This window comes from Tachyglossus aculeatus, assembly GCF_015852505.1.
Source record: "Tachyglossus aculeatus isolate mTacAcu1 chromosome Y4 unlocalized genomic scaffold, mTacAcu1.pri scaffold_167_arrow_ctg1, whole genome shotgun sequence".
NCBI lineage: Eukaryota > Metazoa > Chordata > Mammalia > Monotremata > Tachyglossidae > Tachyglossus > Tachyglossus aculeatus.
The window spans coordinates 65,889-88,696 of NW_024044836.1; the positions used below are offsets into that span (position 1 = coordinate 65,889).

Below are 22,808 nucleotides of genomic sequence, written 5' to 3' on the forward strand. Positions count from 1 at the left end.
GCCAGGGAAGCCTGGTGGGCAGCGACACAGTGCTGCATCTGTCCCAAATCAGTTCTGGTGTTGTTCTCATCTCCAGGAGACATGCGTGATTCTCAAGGTGGGTAAGATTTGGGGAGCACAGTATTTCATGAAACAGACCATGATAGAGGGCGACTATATTTTAGCATGCTTATTTGTGGGTGTTATTTATTCTGTGAATTGTCAAATAATAAAATAGCGGTTGTTTAAATAAGCGACTCGTCTGGACTTCTGTGCTCCTCTTCCTGGCCATATCCTGAACCCGTCTACCTGGTCAATGCACGGACCTCTGAGGGTGACAGCCCCCCGTGTGTTCAGCCTTATTAGCTTGTTTCTACTCCAGCACTTAGTTCAATGCCTGGCACATATAGTAAGTGCTGAACAAATACCACAGAGTTAAAAAAGCATAGGAGGAGAAATATTGTTATTGGGCAGTGGGGAGGACCAAATTGAAGCAGATAACAATTAATCACTCAATCAGTGGTATTTTTTGAGCACTTGCTAAGTGCCAAGCCCTGTGTGGGCAGAATGGCCTCTCTATTGCTGAATTGTACTTTCCAAGGGCTTAGTACAGTGCTGTACACAAAGTAAGCGCTCAATAAATATATTGATTGAATGAATGAATGAATGAATGAATGAATACCGCAGAAATGATGTCTATTTCTTCATCCCCCATGCTACTTAATGCAGTACCCCAAACACTGAACTGCCCAATCAGCACTACTGGTAGACAAAGGATTGTGAATATGTCACCAGTACACCCTATAGTTAGATATTGAGGGGATTCCTTTAGGTAACATCATGTGTGACATAGAGGGTTTCCATTTTCTACAGCATCTCACACAACATTTCATTTAAGCATGTGCAAAAATCTATCAGTTTGGGGATATTACTACCAGAGGTACTACTAATTACTACCAATTATTACCAATCTACAGATGAAATTTCCCTTCCCAGGTTAGTTACTATAGGACAAAGAGTGGACATATTAAATTTATTGTAGAACTAACTTAATACCCAACTTTGATTTTAAGAAGTCATATCTTTTCCCAAAAACATATGATGCATCTTTTACTGAAGTTGCTTATGTCCAAATTAGTTCCCAAAATATTCGTGATCAACCCTTTCCTAGAAAAAAAAAAAATCACTCTTCCAAAAAGAAGCATTTTCTGAAGTACTGTTCAGATTTGATAGATCTTCTTATTGTGGTGACTAAGGAATTTGACATGAAATTCTGTATCTTCTTCTCAGCTAGTGGATGATCTTTTCCTCCAACAGATTTTCAGGAGAGCAGTTTTTTTTTTCTAGGATAAAGCAATGAAAGCAACTCAATTTGTGATGACTGCCAAAATAATTTTGCAGATATAGCTACTTTGTCTCACACTACTCTGACCAAAGTTGTAATTCAAATGATAGTCATTTTTAATTCTCAAAATATATGAACATTCTGCGTCAGTCGTTTTCAGAAAAGATAACAGTGCACAACTACACAAATCCATTAATTAAATAGAAAATACATTTTTGTGTTTCCAAATCCTTAACGAGTCCATCAAATTTTTAACTATGCCAACTAAAATTTTGAAATAATCTTCGAATACCATGGCATTATCGAGAGCCCTATGTTAAAATATTGTTTTTCCAACTAGCCTCAAAATAGAAGACACCACCATTGTTCACATTTTTGAAATATGAACGTATTTTGGAAGTTCCTTTAAAATAACTCATTTTTAACCAGAACTGAAATTAGGGTAGACTTTTGTAATGACTAAAATCCATTATATTAGAAAGGACAAAGCAATACTTAGGGTACTTTTTTTCCTGGACAATGTCTTCGGAGGCACAAAATTAAAACTCTGAAAATAAAGTCACTGATAAATGAATGAATGAGTGAATAAATAAATAATAAATAAATAAACAGACAAACAAATAAATAAACACATAAATAAATGAGAGAGAAAGAGAGACCTGGCCCTTGGCTGAAAATAGGCAGGCTAGGGTATTGGCCAGAAAGTGGCCCTAGCCTAGAATGACATAGGGGTTAAGTGCCAATTGGTTTCTCAGGTACCCGAGTAATGGTTGCTGTTACAAACAACTCAGCTGGGAGATGTGGGCTTCATTTTTTAATACTTTAGACATCATATGTAATCTTGATGATCATGCACAGAGGTCAAATTAAAAACTTGAGCTACAAAAGTAAGGACAGTGGCCTCCGAAGCTATGAATGGATTATTCTGCTGGATTTAGGAGTACCTAGAGGAGACAAGGGAAAGCTGAATAATGCAGGTTAGAGTGTTACTCTGTTTCTTCAGTTGACTGGGTATTTTCCTTCAGTGAGTCCTAGTCTTCTTTTAACCTTCCTTTCCATCCCATACTCAACATTACCCTGTACCTACAACAAGCAGTCATGAAACTACTTCACTCCCAGAATTAGTAAGGCAAATTTACTATCTGGAGGATCCTCCTCCCCTGGCAACGAGGTTAGAATAGAAGTAGGAAGGAGGGAATGGACTTCAGAGCAACACAGGTGTAATTCACCCCCATGTCTTTTGAGTTTCCACAACTGGGCCGGTGCCATTCAGTACTGGGAAATTGAATGCACAGTGAGAGAAGCCGAACTGGATAAAGACAAATGGGGAGTAAAGATTAAGGAAAGGGCTACGAAGAAAATGAACCTTGGTTGTGCGGAGGATACTACCCCACTAGCAGAAAGTGAAGAAGATTTGAAGGGGTTATTATTAAAAGTTAAGGAGCACAGCATAAAGATGGGCCTGTATTTGAATGTCAAGGAAAAAAAAAAGATCATGACAATTGGAAGTTTTAACAGTTGAAAACAGCGGTTGGAGAGAAGATTGAAGTGGTTGAAATTCTTTTCCCTCCGGGGATCGATAGTCAATAACAAAAGAACTGGTAGTCAAGAATGTGAGCCCATTGGTGGGCAGGGACCCTCTCTATGTGTTGCCGATTTGTACTTCCCAAGCTCTTAGTACAGTGCTCTGCATGCAGTGAGCGCTCTATAAATACGATTGATTGAATGAATGAAATGAGCCGAAGATTAATGTTAGGAAGATTTGCTATGAAGAGGCTGGAAACAAATCATAAAATGTGCTGATGAAATGTGGCTTGCCACAAAAATACAAATTGTCAATTCTATGCGGTTTCTAGGGACAATGTATTGAGCCGAAAGCTGGACAGTGAAACAACAGACTAGAAAGAACATTGATTCTTTTGAAATCGAGTGTTGGAGAAGGCTTTTGCAAATACCGTGGACTGCCTAAAACACAAACAAATGGGTTCTGGAGCAAATTAAGCCAATGTGGTCTTTGGAAGGCCAAATGACTCATCTTAGATTAGCATAACTTGGGATACATCATCAGAAGGATTAATTTTCTGAAGAAGGAAGAGTCCAGGAAAAACGTGGAAGAGGCAGACCAGCAGCAAGATGGATAGAAACCATAACAGTGATAATGGAAGAACCCTTAACAAGGTTACAGATTATGGCAGAAAATAGGATTATCTGGAGAAAATATATCCCTAGAGTCGCTATGATCTGGAAACAACTTGACAGCATTTGATGATGATGATGATAATGATGATGATGATGATGATAATTAATAATAACAATGGTATTTGTTAAGTGCTCACTACGTGCCAAATAAGGTACTAAGTCGTGGAGTGGAAACAAGCAAAGAGGGTTGGACATGGTCCCTGTCCCATACAGGACTCACAGTGTTCATCCTCATTTTACAGATGAGATAACTGAGGCATAGAGAAGCAAAGTGACTTGCCCAAGGCCACACAGCCGATAAGTGCATGATGTGCATACAGCTATAATTCTATTTATTCTGATGGTTTTGACACCTGTCTACATGTTTTGTTTTGTTGTCTGTCTCCCCCTTCTAGGCTGCGAGCCCATTTTTGGGTCGGGACCATCTCTATATGTTGCCGACTTGTACTTCCCAAGCACTTAGTACAGTGCTCTGCGCACAGTAAGTGCTCAATAAATACGATTGAATGAATGAATGAAGTGGTGGAGCAGAATTAGAACCCATGACCTTCTGACTCCCAGGTCCATGCTCTATTTACTACATCATTGATGAGAATAATTACAGAAGAAATGAGATATTTGTTTGTTCCTAAATTTTTCCATTGCTTTTGCCAGAAGCCTTCATGATGGGCTGTGAGTGGGAGACACTGAGAAAGAGAAATACCCACCCAAATCTACACCTTGACCTCTGTTCTCTCTCTCTCTCTCTCTCTCTCTCTCTCTCTCTCTCTCTCTCTCTCTCTCTCTCTCTCTCTCTCTCTCTCTCTCTCTCTCTCTCTCTCTCTCTCTCTCTCTCCCTCCCTCCCTCCCTTCAGGATCATATCTCCTCTTGACTTCAGGACATCTCCACCTGGATGTCTGCCCGCCTTCCAAAACAACATGTCCAACAACATTTCCAAGACTGAGCTTCTTATCTTCCCTTCCAAACCCTCTCCTCTCCCTGACTTTCCCATCGCTGTAGGCAGCACTACCATCCTTACCGACTCACAAGCCCACAACCTTGGTGTCATCCTCTACTCCGCTCTCTCAGTCAACCCCTCACATCCAATCCGTCACCAAAACCTCCCGGTCTCACCTCCACGACACCGTCCAGATCTGCCCTTTCCTCTCCATCCAAACTGCTACCTTGCTCTTTCAATCTCTCATCCTATCCCGACTGGATTACTGCATCAGCCTCTTTTCTGATCTCCCAACCTCCTGCCTCTCCCCACTTCAGTCTATACTTCACTCTGCTGCCCAGATTATCTTTGTAGAGATCGGCTCTGGAAATGTCACGCCCCTGCTCAAATACCTCCAGTGGTTGCCTATCGACCTCCGAAGCAAGCAAAAACTCCTCACTCTCAGCTTCAAAGCTCTCCATCACCTCACCCCCTCCTACCTCACCTCGCTTCTCTCGTTCTACAACCCAGCCCTCACACTCCGCTCCTCTGCCGCTAACCTCCTCACTGTGGCTCGTTCTCACCCGTCCCGCTGTTGACCTCTGGCCCACGTCCTACTTCTGGCCTGGAATGCCTTCCCTCCACAAACCCACCAACGTATCTCTCTCCCTTCAAAGTCCTACTGAGCGCTCACCTCCTCCAGGAGGCCTTCAAAGACTGAGACCCCCTTTTCCTCTTCTCCCCCTCCCCTCCCTATCGCCCCTACTTCCTCCCTCTACCCTACCCCCTTCCCCTGCCCACAGCACTTGTGTATATTTGTACATATTTATTTACTCTGTTTACTTTATTAATGATGTATACATAGCTATAATTCTATTTATTCTGATGGCACTGACAACTGTTTACTAGTTTTGTTGTCTGTCTCCCCCTTCTAGACTCTGAGCCCGTTGTTGTGTAGGGATCATCTCTATGTGTTGCCGATTTGTACTTCCCAAGCGATTAGTGTAGTGTGCTGCATACAGTAAGCACTCAATAAATACGACTGCATGAATGAATGAATGAATGAATGAAGACAGTGGGATTTTGAGGTAGGGGTCGGAAGAGGATTCACAGATAATGCTAGTATCAAGTGGTACCTCCGTACTTCACTGTCAGAGAGGCCTGATAATAATAATAATAATGATGGCATTTATTAAGTGCTTACTATGTGCAAAGCACTGTTCTAAGCGCTGGGGAGGTTACAAGGTGATCAGGGTGTCCCATTGGAGGCTCACAGCCTTAATCCCCATTTTACAGAGGAGGTAACTGAGGCCCAGAGGAGTTAAGTGACCTGCCCAAAGTCACACAGCTGACAAGTGGTGGAGCAGGGATTTGAACCCATGACCTCAGACTCCAAAGACTGGGCTCTTTTCCACTGAGCCACATTGCTTCTCTATCATCATCATCATCATCAATCGTATTTATTGAGCGCTTACTATGTGCAGAGCACTGTGCTAAGCGCTTGGGAAGTGCAAATTGGCAACATATAGAGACAGTCCCTACCCAACAGTGGGCTCACAGTCTAAAAGTCTCTATCCATTTGTTTGGTTGAAAAAGGTTGATGCAGGACTGACACTTGTTGTGCCCATGGGTTTCCCCCAAATATGGAGTATCTCATTTTTTACAGAGCTTGGCCTATGCAGGAGACATTTCTTACTGCAGCTGGCTTATGTGGTCTTCCAGCAGTGCAAAACTGCTTGGCACTGATTGAGACTATATTTCATTCCCTTCTAAATTGCTGCATATGTATATTTACATATATATGTCATAGATGTAAACATATATAGTATGTAGGTATGTAGGTAGGTACGTGTACGTGTACGTGTACGTGTGTGTGTGTGTGTGTATGTGTGTGTGTGTGTGTGTGTGTGTGATCTAAGAGACTATTTCCCTGCTGCAGCAAAGCTGCTGCTGTTTGATTCTAACAGGCCTTACCTTTTGCTTAGCTGCTTCTATTTAGGATTGTTCTGGAAGTTGCTTGCTGCATTGAGCCACATGTAGGAAGGTTGGCTTCCATGTGTTGACCACTGGGACATTTTGGCTAATGAAGTTCTGGCTGTCCATGACTCTTGAGGCACAGGTAAATTTGGTTCCTACCATGCAAGTTTGTTTTGAAAGTCAGAACAACCGCATAGAGAATAAAGTCTGCCTTTTCTTCTTACAGATTCCAAGTTGGCTGATTGTGCCTGGGTTGGGCTGTGGCCAAACCAACTCCACCTTTGTGAGCCTCCCCCAGTAGCTAGAAGCAGGTATGCACACAGCTGTTTACAACAATGCACATCCCCAGAGTGCATTAACAGGAAAATTAACAGGTCGTACAGATTCATTCATTCATTCAATCATATTCATTGAGCTCTTACTGTGTGCAGAGCAGTGTACTAGGCACTTGGGAAGCACAAATCAGCAACAGATAGAGACAATCCCTACCCAACAACGGGCTCACAGTCTAGAAGGGGGAGACAGACAACAAAACAAAACACGTAGACAGGCATCACTAGCATCAAAATGGTCAGTCAGAGATGGGAAGTTCGGCCTCTACTTTGGATTCTTCAAACAAACACAAAGGACCAGTCAATCAATCAACCAATTGTATTTGTTGAGTGCTTACTGTGTGCAGAGCACTGTACTAAGCGCTTGGGAAGTACAAGTTGACAACATATAGAGACAGTCCCTACCCAACAGTGGGCTCACAGTCTAAAAGGGGGAGACAGAGAACAAAACCAAACATACTAACAAAATAAAATAAATAGAATAGTTATGTACAAGTAAAATAAATAAATAGAGTAATAAATATGTACAAACATATATACATATATACAGGTGCTGTGGGGAAGGGAAGGAGGTAAGATGAGGGGGATGGAGAGGGGGACAAGGGACCAGTGCAAACACCAACTCCGGCTCCTTTCCTTGACGGTCTGGAGAGAGACGAGAGGAGATGGAGAACAAAATGACAATGGAATACTGAATGGGAGGAAAGTTTCATTCCGATCGGTCTCGGCCAGCACTGAAGCATGAGAGAGAGACATGGTCCTGGTCAGCTTGACCTTCCTTCTGATGGGAGGTGAACTCTTTAAGTCGCTCATCTTCTGAAAGGGTTTGGCTGTGTAGGGAGCAAGAGTCGTCATCGGACTGGCTGCCTCTTCGACAAATGACCCGATAGATGCCAGAGTCCAGGACGCTGAAACTTTTGTGCGATGAAATGGAGCTGTTTCTGCTGCTGCAGGCAGAACCTAGAGGTTCCAGCTTGGAAATCGTTCTGTCCAGTTGAGCGATGAGATCACCTTGGGTGGAGGAGTCGAGTTGGGATTTCAAATGCTCCAGCTTGTCGATGGGTAAAGTTTTCCATTCTCTGCTGGGAAGGATGGAATTCTGGAAGAGCCAGCAGACTCAGGTGGCCAAGCCCCAGAAGCCTCTCCTGAGCAGGTGGTCCGCACACCACTCCACAGGCAGCAATGACAAATGCAACATTTTCCCAGTTGTGTGCAGGCAGAACAGCTTGTTCCTGGGGACGTCCACATCTCGAATATCTTTGACTTCGTTCCACAGCAGAACGTGGACGCTCTGAGGCATGTAGATGTAAATGCCCCTTCCCATCCAAATCATCACACAGTGCTCACTCAAGTACAAGAGTTTGGCAAAGGACAGAGACTGGGGTGATCCGGGCACTTTGTAATACTGAAGGTCAGTCCTGAGTGAAACCATGGGAAGAGGAGGGGACACGAGCAGCTGCTTGAACTGATGCGTCCTGAGAACCTCGCCCTCCAGGTTCACCTCCCACATGCGCGAGCCAGGGTGGGAGCAGTAGATGAGTGGCACCTGGCCCGCGCTACTCCGACCCGGGAAGAAACATGCTCCGTAGTCACCGTCTCGCTCCTTGTTCCTGATTTTCCAGAACTTTTCCCTCTCGGTATCGCATAAGAAGGGGCAAGTGACCATAGCAGCAGTCTCCCCTCCAAATAATCGAGCTGCACGATTCACGAGTCAACTGTGGTTATAACCTGGCCCGGCAACATCACAAAGGCAGCCGCGGCCTTTCCTTGTTTGGTTGTGTTGATCTTCATGGCGGACATTTTCCCCACGTGATCGCCCGCGAAGACTCGGAAAGTGGCCATGTCCCAACAGAGGGCCGGAACGGTCCACCCTCTGTGTTCGGATGACATGCACATCCGTTCAGACTTCCCCCGACGTTCCCGATTCAGCTCCCAGGCTACCACGAGGCCCTGGCTGGTCGCCACAGCGATGTAATCTCCATCATGGGGGCACCAGGCAACCTGAGAAATGGCACCTTCCTTATGGGTCAGATAGAGCCTCTGTTTCCAGCCTTCTCTCTGGACGAGGTGGAGGCCTCCTCCCGCGCTTCCCAGAGCCAGCCATTTCCGTGAGACAGCTAAGCATGTGCACTTCAGGCGACTGGAATCCAACCTGAGAGCAGATAACAAGGGGTCCAGGGACTCTAACTCTGCCAACACATGGCTGAAGGATTCGGAAATGACTGTCAACGCCATCATTGGATGAGAAAGGTGTGATGGTGCTGAATATCTCTTCTCCCCCCAGAGCTCTACCTGGCCTGAAGATTGAGAAGTTTAGAGAGTGTCCCTCTGATGGAGTGTTTCTGTGGTGATGTTCTTCTGGGGCAATGGCAGAAAGCCGTTCCTTTTGCAAGAACAGGCAGTGAGGAACTTCCTTTATTCTGACAATAAAAGCTTTTTCGTTTCTTACATCTTCACAGCTTGCGGAACAAGATCCCCCGGAGTCCCAGGCTCAGGCCTGGATCCAGCCCAGCTTTCCTCACCACGGTATAACGGGGTGTTCCCAACACAACAGTTCGTGTGAGCATGGAGAAGTCGAGAGGTCAGCAAGAACTCTAACCCCTCGGACACTTCCTCTCTCGCCCAGCGGGGTGATCGCGACCCTTCTCCACTCTGGGACCCCAATCCATTGCCTCCCCTTGCCTATGCTATCTCCTCTTTGGGGTGACCCGGGATAGGAAGCAGTGAAGCAGTGTGGCTCAGTGGAAAGAGCCCGGGCTTTGGAGTCAGAGGCCATGGGTTCAAATCTCGGCTCCGCCAACCATCAGCTGTGTGACTTTGGGCAAGTCACTTCACTTCTCTGGGCCTCAGTTCCCTCATCGCTGCCGGGGCCGGGCCGGGGGGGCGTCGTAGCCGCCTCCACCGCTGGGCCTCAGAGGTACACCGAAAGCACATAACTGGAAATAAGGCCCGAGCCAAAGAGGTCCCAGAAACAATGCTGAAGCATCTGTTGGATCCCGCCACACAATTCCCCTACCTGAAAGGCATTGCAACTACCACTGACCTGTTGCCAGCACAGAGGGAGGGGAACTAGGAAATAGGAGGGAAGTAGGAAATAGGAATTAGGAACTAGGAAATAGCTGGAGGGAAGCCTCCATGAACTCTTTGTAGTAGATTGGAACACTGACACACTGAGGTGGTAAGCTGGTTAACCCAGAGTCGGATATCATCAGAGTCAATATCCAAAGGATGTCCCCGGTCTCCACTGCCCACCTCCTCTCTCTTCCCTACCCTGATCATCATCATCATCATCAACCGTATTTATTGAGCGCTTACTATGTGCAGAGCACTGTACTAAGCGCTTGGGAAGTACAAATTGGCAACATATAGAGACAGTCCCTACCCAACAGTGGGCTCACAGTCTAAAAGGGGGAGACAGAGAACAAAATCAAACATACTAACAAAATAAAATGAATAGAATAGACATGTACAAGTAAAGTAAATAAATAAATAAATAGAGTAATAAATATGTACACACATATATACATATATACAGGTGCTGTGGGGAAGGGAAGGAGGTAAGATGGGGGGATGGAGAGGGGGACGAGGAGGAGAGGAAGGAAGGGGCTCAGTCTGGGAAGGCCTCCTGGAGGAGGTGAGCTCTCAGTAGGGCCTTGAAGGGAGGAAGAGAGCTAGCTTGGCGGAGGGGCAGAGGGAGGGCATTCCAGGCCCGGGGGATGACGTGGGCTGGGGGTCGATGTCGGGACAGGTGAGAACGAGGTACAGTGAGGAGATTAGCGGCGGAGGAGCAGAGGGTGTGGGCTGGGCTGTAGAAGGAGAGAAGGGAGGTGAGGTAGGAGGAGGCGAGGTGATGGAGAGCCTTGAAGCCCAGGGTGAGGAGTTTCAGCCTGATGCGCAGATTGATTGGTAGCCACTGGAGAGTTTTGAGGAGGGGAGTAATATGCCCAGAGCATTTCTGGACAAAGATAATCTGGGCAGCAGCATGAAGTATGGATTTAAGTGGGGAGAGACACGAGGATGGGAGATCAGAGAGAAGGCTGATGCGGTAGTCCAGACGGGATAGGATGAGAGCTTGAATGAGTAGGGTAGCAGTATGGATGGAGAGGAAAGAGCGGATCTTGGCAATGTTGCGGAGCTGAGACCGGCAGGTTTTGGTGACGGCTTGGATGTGAGGGGTGAACGAGAGAGCTGAGTCGAGGATGACACCAAGGTTGTGGGCTTGTGAGACGGGAAGGATGGTAGTGCCGTCAACAGAGATGGGAAAGTCAGGGAGAGGGCAAGGTTTGGGAGGGAAGACAAGGAGTTCAGTCTTCGACATGTTGCGCTTTAGGTGGCAGGCAGACATCCAGATGGAGATGTCCTGAAGGCAGGAGGAGATTCGAGCCTGGAGAGAGGGGGAGAGAGCACGGGCAGAGATGTAGATCTGGGTGTCATCAGCGTAGAGATGATAGTTGAAGCCGTGGGAGCGAATGAGGTCACCAAGGGAGTGAGTGTAGATCGAGAACAGAAGGGGACCAAGCACTGAACCTTGGGGAACCCCCACAGTAAGAGGATGGGAGGGGGAGGAGGAGCCTGCAAAAGAGACTGAGAATGAACGACCGGAGAGGTAAGAGGAGAACCAGGAGAGGACGGAGTCTGTGAAGCCAAGGTCAGATAGTGTGTTGAGGAGAAGGGGGTGGTCCACAGTGTCGAAGGCAGCTGCGAGGTCGAGGAGGATTAGGACAGAGTATGAGCAGTTGGATTTGGCAAGCAGGAGGTCATTGGTGACCTTTGAGAGGGCAGTTTCCATGGAATGTAGGGGACGGAAGCCAGACTGGAGGGGGTCGAGGAGAGAGTTGTTGTTGAGGAATTCTAGGCAGCGCATGTAGACAACTCATTCAAGTTGACCTCCTGCTCCAGCCCACCTCACTCACTCACCAATTTAGGCACATACTTGATCATCTCTAGTCACGGCTTCTCCAAGAAGTCTTCCATGACTAAAACACCCTCTCCTCTTCTCCCCACTTCCTTCTGTGTTGCCCTGACTTGCACCCTTCCTTTGTCCTCCCTCCCAGCCCCACAGCACAAGCACATTTATCTACCCATCCGTCTATCATCTGTCAGTCTGTTTATGTATGTATGTATGTAGGTAGGTAGGTAGGTAGGTAGGAATGTCTATTAGTTCGGTCTCCCCTTCTAGACAGTGAGCTCGTGCTGGGCAGGGAATGGGACTGTTGTTGTATTGTACTCTCCCAAGGGCTTAGTATAGTGATTTGCACAAAGTAAGTGTTCAATAAATACGATTGAATGAACGAATGAATAGGCACCAAATAATCTCTACCCTCAGCAGTTCTGAAATTCCCCTATCACACCACAACGTCCTCATCTGCTCTCTCTCTCTCCCTCTCTCTCTCTCTCTCTCTCACAGATATCAGGCTTCCCACAGATATCACACCCTCCCCTCCCCCTTCCCTCCTTCCTTCCTTAACTTCCATATTCAACCGCTCACTTTCCAAGGACTTCTTGCCCTCTGCCTCCAAACATGCCCACGTCTCCCCCATCCAAAAAAAATAAAACCCAAAACTCTCCCGTGACCGTACTACCCCCTCCAGTTATCCACAACCTTCACACACATCTCCCTCCTACCCACTCCTTTCCAAACTCCTGGAGTGAGTCTTCTACACTCTCTGCCTCTAATTCCACTCCTCTGACTCTCTCCTGGACCCTCTCCAATCTGGTTTCCATACCCTCCATTCCACTGAAATGGCCCTCTCAAAGGTCACCTCCTTCTTGCCAAATCCAACGGCTTCTACTCAATCTTAATCCTCTTCGACCTCTCAGCTGCCTTTGACATGGTTGACCATCCCCTTCTCCTCAAACCATCCCCTTCTCCTCAACACGTTATCCAACCTTGGCTTCTCTGACTCCTCCCTCTCCTGGTTCTCCTCTTATCTCTCTGGCTGTTCATTCTCAGTCTCCTTCTCGGGCTCCTCCTGCCCTTCCCATCTCCTAACTTTTCGGGTTCCTTAAGGGTCACCTTCTGATCCCCATTTATTCTCACTCCCTTGGTGAACTCATTCACTCCAACAGCTCCAGCTATCATCTCTAGCCGGATGATACCCAAATCTATATCCCCCCCCCCAGCCCCACCCACCCTGTTCTTTCTCCCTTCCTCCAGGGTCGCATCTCCTCCTGCCTTCAGGACATTTCCACCTGGATGTCCTCCGCCACCTAAAACTCAACATATTCAAGATTGAGCTCCTTATCTTCTGTCCCAAGCCCAGCCCTTTCCCCGACTTTCCTGTCACTGTGGATGGCACTACCATCCTTCCTGTCTCACAAGCCCACAACCTTGGTGTCATCCTTGACACCGATCTCTCATTAACCCCACATATCCAATCTGCCACCAAAACCTGTCAGTCTCATCTTCACAACATCATCAAGATCCACCATATCCTCTCCATTCAAACTGCTACCACGTAAGTCCAATCACTCATCTTATCCGGACTGTATTACAGCATCAGAATCCTTTCTGTTCTTCCAACATCCTGTCTCTCCCCACTGCAGTCTGTACTTCACTCTGCTGCCTGGATTATCGTTCTACAGAAACGATCTGGGCATGTCATCCCATTCCTCAAATACCCCCCTTTCAAGCAAAAACTCCTCACTGATGCCTTCAAAGCTCTCCATCACTTTAGCCCTTCTTACCTCACCTCGCTTCTCTCCTTCTACAGCCCAGCCCTCACACTCCGCTCCTCTGCCACTAACCTTCTCAATGGGCCACCTTTTCCCCTGTCCCACTGCCGATCCCTGGCTCATGTCCGAACTCTGACCTGGAATGCCTTCCCACCTCACATCTGCCCAACTAGCACACCTCTCCCTTCAAAGCCCTACTGAAGGCACACCTCCTCCATGAGGCCTTCCTACGCTAAGCCCTAGTTATCCTCAGTTGGCAACATATAGATACAGTCCCTACCCAACAGTGGGCTCACAGTCTAGAAGGGGGAGACGGAGAACAAAACCAAACATATTAACAAAATAAAATAAATAGAATAGATATGTACAAGTAAAATAAATAAATAAATAAATAGAGTAAGAAATACGTACAAGCATATATACATATATACAGGTGCTGTGGGGAAGGGAAGGAGGTAAGGCCGGGGGGATGGAGAGGGGGAGGAGGAGGAGAGGAAGGAGGGGGCTCAGTCTGGGAAGGCCTCCTGATAGGAGGTGAGCTCTCAGTAGGGCCTTGAAGAGAGGAAGAGAGCTAGCTTGGCGGATGTGGGGAGGGAGGGCATTCCAGGCCAGGGAGATGACGTGGGCCGGGGGTCGATGGCGGGACAGGCGAGAACGAGGCCCGGTAAGGAGATCAGCGGCAGAGGAGCGGAGGGTGCGGGCTGGGCTGTAGAAGGAGAGAAGGGAGGTGAGGTAGGAGGGGGCGAGGTGATGGACAGCCTTGAAGCCGAGGGTGAGGACTTTCTGCCTGATGAGGATGGGAGACAGAGGAGGATCCTGAGAAAGAGAATGAAAAGGAGCTGTCAGAGAGGCTGGAGGAGAGCCAGAAGAGGGTCGTGTTAGTGAAACCAAGGGTAAGTACTGTTTCCAGGAGAAGGCGATGGTCCACAGTGTCGAAGGCATCTGAGCCGTTGCAAGGCCCTCCATCACCTCGGTCCCTCCCACCTCACCTCCCTTCTCTCCTTCTACAGCCCAGCCTGCACCTTCCGCTCCTCTGCCACTAACCTCCTCACTGTGCCTCACTTTCGCCTGTCCTGCCATCGACCCCTGGCCTGGAATGCCCTCCCTCCACACACCCGCCCAACTAGCTCTCTTCCTCCCTTTGAAGGCCTACTGAGAGCTCACCTCCTCCAGGAGGCCTTCCCAGACTGAGCCCCCCCTTTTCCTCTCCTCCTCCCCTCCCCATCGCCCTCTCTCCTCCCTCTGCCTATCCCCTTCTCAGCACTTGCATATATTTAAACCTACTTAACACTTTATTTTACTTGTACATATTTACTACTCTATTTTATCCATGCTGTGCGTATAGCTATAATTCTATTTATTCTGATGGTTTTGACATCTGCCTACATGTTTTGTTTTGTTGTTTGCCTCCCCCTTCTCGACTGTGAGCCCACTGTGGGGTAGGGAGCGTCTCTATATGTTGCCGACTTGTACTTCCCAAGTGCTTAGGACAGTGCTCTGCACACAGTAAGCGCTCAGTAAATACGATTGAATGAATGAATGAAAGATACGGACGGGGCAAGGTGACTGAGTGATTGAATGTGCTCTCTGGATTTATTTGCCAAGAAGCTCGGGGTATGGATGTACAGAGAAGATGCACTTCTTTACTGGTGTGACTAATGGGTCGAAAGAAAATGCTGTGTTCTCCTGGTTTGCGTGGACGTGTTTGTGGTCAGGGCTTTGGATAAGGACAGACAGGCCTTCATGCATTTATGATGAAGATAATGTGTGAAGAGGGCACGTTCTTCTTTGTCTGTGTACTTATGAGGAACCCTTCAACCGTTTTCCATCCTCCTCCCCATCAAACAGAAACTCCTTTCCATCAGCCTTAAGGCACCCCACCTCCACCTTACTGCACTGAACTCCTACTACAACCCCAACTTCACACTGCGCTCCTCTACTGCGGACCTAACCCCTCCATCTCGACCTGTTCCAGCACACTCCTGACCCTATGCCCACAGCCTTCCTCGGGCCAGAAACTCTCTCCTACTTCGTGCCTGACAGTCCTCCATTCTCCCCACCTTCAAAACTCTCTTAAAATCACATCTCCTCCAGGAGGCCTTGCCTGAGCAAGCCCTCGTTAACCCCAGCTGCCATCGCCTCCGGGTCGACTATGCCCTCGGCTGTGTACCCCTTAAACACTTCGATTCTCTCCCCAGATCCACGGTACTTGGGTGTGTAACTTTATACTCTACTCATTTCCCTATCATCTGTTAATTTATTTCAGTGCGTGTCTCCCCGTCAACCCCCCCGCCACCACCTCCCGCCTCCTCCCCTACCCCCCTTCGCCCTATTGCAGGCTGAAAGGTCCTCGTGGTCAGGGATTGACCCTACCAGTTCTTTTGTACTTTCCCAATCGCTTAATACAGCTTCCTGCTCCTGCATTGCTCATCTTCCTTCTCCTCTTCCTCCTTCTCTTCTGTCTCCACCTCGACTGCATTCAAATCCACCTTCTCCTTCCTCCTCCTCCTCCCCCTCACAACTCCTCTTCCTCCTCCTCTTCTTCTCTTTCTTCACCCCCTTCTCCTCCTTTTCCTCTTCCTGCTTCTCCTGCAGGGCCCAGATGATGTGCCGAAATCACCCACCACCCAAGGAGCAAGTGAATATTATGTTCTGAACTGAGTGCCCAGAGGAAGGAAAATAAAGCTTCTGGGGCAACCGGGCAATTTCCCCCTACCAACCCAGGATGACCTAAACTTCGCCAGGCCTCTGCTCCTGCCCACTTCCAAAACAAGGTCAGCTGGAATTGCACCACAGAACTGCCCACTGCCGACCACCATGCATCCCTCTGTGAGGGCCTCACTTCAATCCAACATTCCACTTCAGGTCCTCTTTTCCTCCTCCTCTTTTCCTCCTCCTCCTCCTCCTCCTCCTCCTCCTCCTCCTTCTCCTCCTCCTCCTCCTCCTCCTCCTCCTCCTCCCTCTCTTCTTCCTTCCCTTCTGCCTTCTCCCAACACTAGTAGCGAGATGCAGTTGAGTGGCAGAGATTCTCCTGCTTGTCAAGGCCAGCTCGGTTCTGAGTAAACCAGAGCTTCTGTCCTACAGTACAGCATCTAATTGAATCGAAGTGCAACACAGGACAAATACATCAGGATGGGCAACAGCACTCCTGGGGCACGGTTTTCCACCTTGTTCTCATGTGGTTGAGTGGCTTAAACCCACTCAACCCCACTAAAGGAGTAGCCTCATCTTGTTTTCAGCAACCCCTAGAGAAGGAAGTGAAGCTGTGTTGTGAACTGGAATGCCTTGGTAACCAGAGTCAGGCCTAGAGCTGAAACGATTCGGAGTGACGGGGCAAATGCAGGACCTTGACCATTATGCTTCCACAAAACCATCGGGGCGAATAAGTTCTCCAAGGGATTGAGTGCAGATTGGAGAATAGAAGGAGGTGGAGAACCGAGCATTGAGGGATCCCCACAGTTGGCGGGGGTGGGGGGGGGAGGGGGAAGGAGGGGCGGGGGAGAGGGAGGGGTCGAGGGGAGAATGGAGGTAGAGGAGGAACTCATGAAGGAGACTGAGAATGTCTCAATGACCTGAGTCACAATGAGTCTGAGAATGGACGGAGGGCCCAGAACTGTCTCTGCTATTTCCTCCAACCCAGATGGGCGACATACGTTAATTATTTTCTGGAGAGTGAAGGAATTAGTGACTCCCTGCGGAGGGGGCATAGATTCCCTACTCATTTAGGATGAGCAGCGGTAAGCGCATCTCGATGGGCCGCTTTCACGTGATCTTCTCCATAGCCTGCAGAGCCTCGAATACCCCTACCAGTGTGTCACCCGTCATCCCAGGATGAGGTTCGTTCAGTAATCTGTGCGGCGAGAAAGAGAGAGAGAGAGAGGCCGGGGACGGAAAGCCTGAGTTTTATATAAAATTTATCCCACGAGGCAAATTGAATTACTCAGTTGTTTAGGCGCAATGGATTGAGCTTCCCTTTCAAGAGGAATGTAATCAATTAGCAATATTCGAGCTTCCCTAACGGGAGGAACCCAATCCTACCTTCATCGCACGTGGGTGAGGCAGCTAGCTCTCACCCACGGGCACTTCCCACTCGGGAACGAAGCCACTTACTTTCCCACACGGGAAGAATCCCCTTACTTTCCCACACGGGATGAATCCATTCCACTACCCGCACATGTGGTGGGCAGCTAGCTCTCAGCATGTGCTCTCCCTACGCAGGAGGAATCCACTTATGATTCCCATCCGCAGCGAGGCACCTGGGTCCCACCCACGAGGCACTCACCCGTCCCGCGGCCCTTGCCTCAGTGTGTTGGTTCTGGTTGCAGAGCGGGCATCTGGCCTTTTGGGCAGAGAAAGACACGTGGGCCACTGCGGCGGCGGCGGCGGCTGCTCCTCCTGCTGCCGCCTGTCCTGGTGTTCTGCCCCCGAGGGTCAGCGTCAGAGGTGACAGGCATTTATCACCTGTGCTCCTAGGCCATCCCAGCTTCCGGCTTCAGTTTATCCAATCTCTGCCCTCCCCCCTCCTCCATACCTAATTTGATTGGCACGGGGGTGAGGGACACCGTCTGCATTCCCGGCTCGGGCTGTCAATCTAGCAGTTTTGGTTGTGGGGGGCGGTATCCCACCCTCAACTTCCGAGTTCCGCCTGCTGGCTCAGGTGGCCAATCAATCAATCAATCAATCAATGGTACTTATTGAGTGCTTACTGTGTGCAGAGCACTGTACTAAGCGCTTGGGAAGTACAAGATGGCAACGTATAGAGACAGTCCCTACCCAACAGTGGGCTCACAGGCTAAAAGGGGGAGACAGAGAACAAAACCAAACATACTAACAAAATAAAATAAATAGAATAGATATCTACAAGTAAAATAAATAAATAAATAAATAAATAGAGTAATAAATATGTACATAGATATATATATCTATACATATAGATACATATGTATACATATGTATACATATATGTATATATGTATACATATATACAGGTGCTGTGGGGAAGGGGAGGGGGTAAGATGGGGCGGGTTGGAGAGGGGGGCGAGGGGGAGAGGAAGGAGAAGGCTCAGTCTGGGAAGGCCTCCAGGAGGAGGTGAGCTCTCAGTAGGGCTTTGAAGGGAGGAAGAGAGCTAGCTTGGTGGATGGGCAGAGGGAGGACATTCCAGGCCCGGGGGATGATGTGGGCCGGGGGTCGACGGCGGGACAGGAGAGAACGAGGCACGGTGAGGAGATTAGTGGCAGAGGAGCAGTGGGTGTGGGGTGGGCTGTAGAAAGAGAGAAGGGAGGTGAGGTAGGAGGGGGCGAGGTGATGGAGAGCCTTGAAGCCCAGGGTGAGGAGTTTCTGCCTGGTGCACAGATTGATTGGTAGCCACTGGAGATTTTTGAGGAGGGGAGTAACATTCCCAGAACGTTTCTGGACAGAGACGATCCGGGCAGCAGCGTGAAGTATGGATTGAAGTGGGGAGAGACACGAGGATGGGAGATCAGAGAGAAGGCTGATACAGTAGTCCAGACGGGATAGGATGAGAGCTTGAACGAGCAGGGTAGCGGTTTGGATGGAGAGGAAAGGGCGGATCTTGGCAACGTTGCGGGGCTGAGACCGGCAGGTTTTGGTGACGGCTTGGATGTGAGGGGTGAATGAGAGAGCGGAGTCAAGGATGACACCAAGGTTGCGGGCCTGTGAGACGGGAAGGATGGTAGTGCCGTCAACAGAGATGGGAAAGTCAGGGAGAGGGCAGGGTGTGGGAGGGAAGACAAGGAGTTCAGTCTTGGACATGTTGAGTTTTAGGTGGCGGGCAGACATCCAGATGGAGATGTCCTGAAGGCAGGAGGAGATGCGAGCCTGGAGAGAGGGGGAGAGAGCAGGGGCAGAGATGTAGATCTGGATGTCATCAGCGCAGAGATGATAGTTGAAGCCGTGGGAGCGAATGAGGTCACCAAGGGAGTGAGTGTCGATCGAGAACAGAAGGGGACCAAGCACTGAACCTTGGGGAACGCCCACAGTAAGGGGATGGGAGGGGGAGGAGGAGTCTTCAAAAGAGACTGAGAATGAACGACCGGAGAGATAAGAGGAGACCCAAGAGAGGACGGAGTCTGTGAAGCCAAGGCCGGATAGCGTGTTGAGGAGAAGGGGGTGGTCCACAGTGTCGAAGGCAGCTGAGAGGTGGAGGAGGATTAGGATAGAGTATGAGCCGTTGGATTTGGCCAGCAGATGGTCATTGGTGATCTTTGAGAGGTCAGTTTTGTGGCATGTAGGGGACGGAAGCCAGACTGGAGGGGGTCGAGGAGAGAGGTGGTGTTGAGGAATTCAAGGCAGCGCGTGTAGACAACTCGTTCAAGAACTTTGGAAAGGAATGGTAGGAGGAAGATGGGGCGATAACTAGAAGGTGAGGTGGGGTCAAGAGAGGGTTTTCTTTAGGATGGGAGAGACATGGGCATGTTTGAAGGCAGTGGGGAAGGAACCAGTGGAGAGTGAGCGGTTGAAGATGGAAGTTAAGGAGGGGAGAAGGGATGGAGCGAGAGATTTCATGAGATGAGAGGGAATGGGGTCAGAAGCACAGGTGGCCGGAGTAGCACTTGAGAGGAGGGAGGAGAGCTCCTCTGAGGATACTGCTGGGAAGGATGGCAGAGAGTGTTGAGAGCCGGGGGTTTGGAGAAGGGGTGGGGGGGGAGGGGGAAAGACTTTGGGGAGGTCGGACCTGATGGATTTAATTTTATTAATGAAGTAGGAGGCCAGATTGTTGGGGGTGAGGGAAGGAGGTGGTGTGGGGGGGAGGAACCGGGTGCCTGAGAAGGGAGTTGAATGTACGGAAGAGCTGACGAGGATGATGGCCTGGGTGTCAATAAGGGAGGAGAAATAGTTTTGTCTGGCAGAGGTGAGGACTGAGTTAAGGCGGGAAAGGATAAACTTGAAGTGAACGAGGTTGGCATGGTGTTTAGTGTTTCGCCAGCAGCGTTCGGCAGCTCGAGCGTAAGAGCGAAGGAGGTGGACAGTGGCAGTGATCCAGGGCTGTGGGTTAGTGGTACGAGAGCGGCGAAGGGAAAGGGGAGCGAGTGAGTCTACCTGAGGAGAAAGGGTAGAGTTGAGAGCAGTAATCTGATCATCAAGACTGGGTAGAGAGGAGAGGGAGGCGAGGTGGGGTATGAGGCACTCAGAAAGATGGATGGTCTCAAGAGAGCGGAGATCTCTGTGAGGGACTAATATGGATTTTCAGGGGAAAGGAGTGTGAGTGAGGAGGCAGGTGAGAAGATTATGATCAGAGAGAGGGATTTCAGAGTTGGTGAGGGTGGACACAGTGCAGCGATAGGAGATGACGAGGTCGAGGGTATGACCAAGTTGGTGAGTGGGTGAGGTGCGGTGGAGCAAGAGGTTGGCAGCGTCGAGGAGAGATAGAAGGCGGGCGGCAGAGGAGTCATCAAGGATATCCACGAGATATCCCTGGTCAGGAGATAGCATTTGACCTTGAGATGGCCGGTACCCCCGGGTCACCTTGGGACACAGTGATTTCTCCCAAGGAGAGTACCGAACTTATGAAGGCTTTCCACCCCGAGGACCCGAGCTGCACAGAGGTGGGGCGGCCTTGGTGGCCACCCCGCCACAGAACGAATTGCCATCCCGACGCGGTCACCCCTATTTGAAGGGAGGATTTTAGCGATTTAGCGGCTGTCTTGGGTCAACGGGTCCCAACGTCTGGGATGCAAGTTGCAAGCCCTCTACCAGTTCCCGGAATGTGGTCTCCTAGGTTGGCACCCATCCCCCCTGGGCACTCGTTTTCACCAGTGAATACAGGGGTTAGGCGAGTAATACAAACCCTGGGACCTAGTGCCTCCAGAAACCCAGAATTCCCAAACAGGAGTGGAGCTCGTCCTCATTGACAGCGCTGGACAGTGACCTCAAGGTGCCCAGGTTCGCCTCGGGGGACCACCTCCCGTCCTCCCTTCCAGGTGATCCCTAGGAAGGTGACCCGTTGGGCGGCACACTGTATCTTTTCCTTGCGGGGGGAGAGGGCAGTGAAGGGCGGGGGGTGTACCAGACCAGGGACTTCCAGAAGGGCAGTAGCCCGGGCCAGGGTCTCGCTGACCTCGGTTTCAGTTGGCCCGCCTATCAAGATGTCATCAATGCACTGAAACAAAACCAGTCCCGGGGACAAAGGGACTTGGTCCAATTCCCGAGCCAAGGCTGCATGAGCCACCGTGGAGCTAAGCTTGTAACCCTGGGCAGCCGTGTAAAAGCTTAACGACAGCCCTCCCGAGTAGAGGAAAATTGATCCTGGTCCTCTGGTTGCAGGGAAACCATGAAAAACGTGTCCTTCAGATAGCTGGCAGCCATCCATGGCAAAGGAAGAGCCTCTAATTTCTGCCAGACAACTAGCACGGAGGGAACTAGAAGTATGACGGGGTCCCACACGGTTGCCTAGGGACTGGAAGCCTACCGTTAGGTGCCAGGCGCCACTGGACTCTTGTACGGGCCACTCGAGGGAGTTGTACGGCGACTGAGCGGCACGAATAACTCCCCGGGCCTGACGGTCCCTCAAGAGCTCTGTGACTGTCCCCCTGGCAGCCGGTGGGATCCTGTACACTGTCTACTGTGGGTGATCCGGGATGGGGGAAGCGCGGGGGCGGTCTGGAGTAAAAACACCGGCCAACAGCCTCGACCCCCACTCCGCTTCTTACCCTCTGCCCTGGGCGGAAATCCACTTTCCCATGGAGTTCTCTAAGCGGGTGTGGCTCAAAATATCCGTACCCAGAAGGGACAGGAGGCCCACAGCTGAGACAGAGGGGTAGGCCCCTCCAGGGAGGGAGAGCACCAGACGCAACAGGGGATATTTAGCCGTCCCTCCACTGACCCCACTGACTGAAATTGTCCCCTTTGAGATCCCCCTTTGAGGTCACAGAGATCTGTGCCCCTGTGTCCATGAGGACAGAAGTCTCAGGGTGGGGCTCGGTGAGGAAGTCCTTCATTGGTTCATTCATTCACTCATTCTCTCACTCAGTCAGTCATTCCCTCCCTCCCTCCCTCACTTCCTCACTCCCTCCTTCCCTCACTCACTCATTCAATCAATCGAATCTATTGAGCGCTTACTGTGTGCAGAGCACTCTGCTTAGCGCTCGGGGAAGTACAACATAATAATCAGTAGTCACAGTCCCTGCCCAAAACGAGCTTACAGTCTAGAGTAAACGAGTACAGTCTAATATAAACCGATACATTGCAGATATCATCATCATCATCAATCGTATTTATTGAGCGCTTACTGTGTGCAGAGCACTGTACTAAGCGCTTGGGAAGTACAAATTGGCAACATATATGTGCACAAGTGCAGCAGAGCTGGGAGGGCAGATGAATAAAGGGATCAAGTCAGGGCGACGAAGAAGGGAGTGGAAGAAGAG

General features: G+C 49.5%; 1 pseudogene; it reads right to left on the reverse strand.

Moving 5' to 3' along the window:
* Positions 1-292: 292 nt before the first annotated feature.
* LOC119921746 lies at positions 293-8,987 on the reverse strand (annotated as a pseudogene).
* Between the last annotated feature and the right edge of the window lie 13,821 nt (positions 8,988-22,808).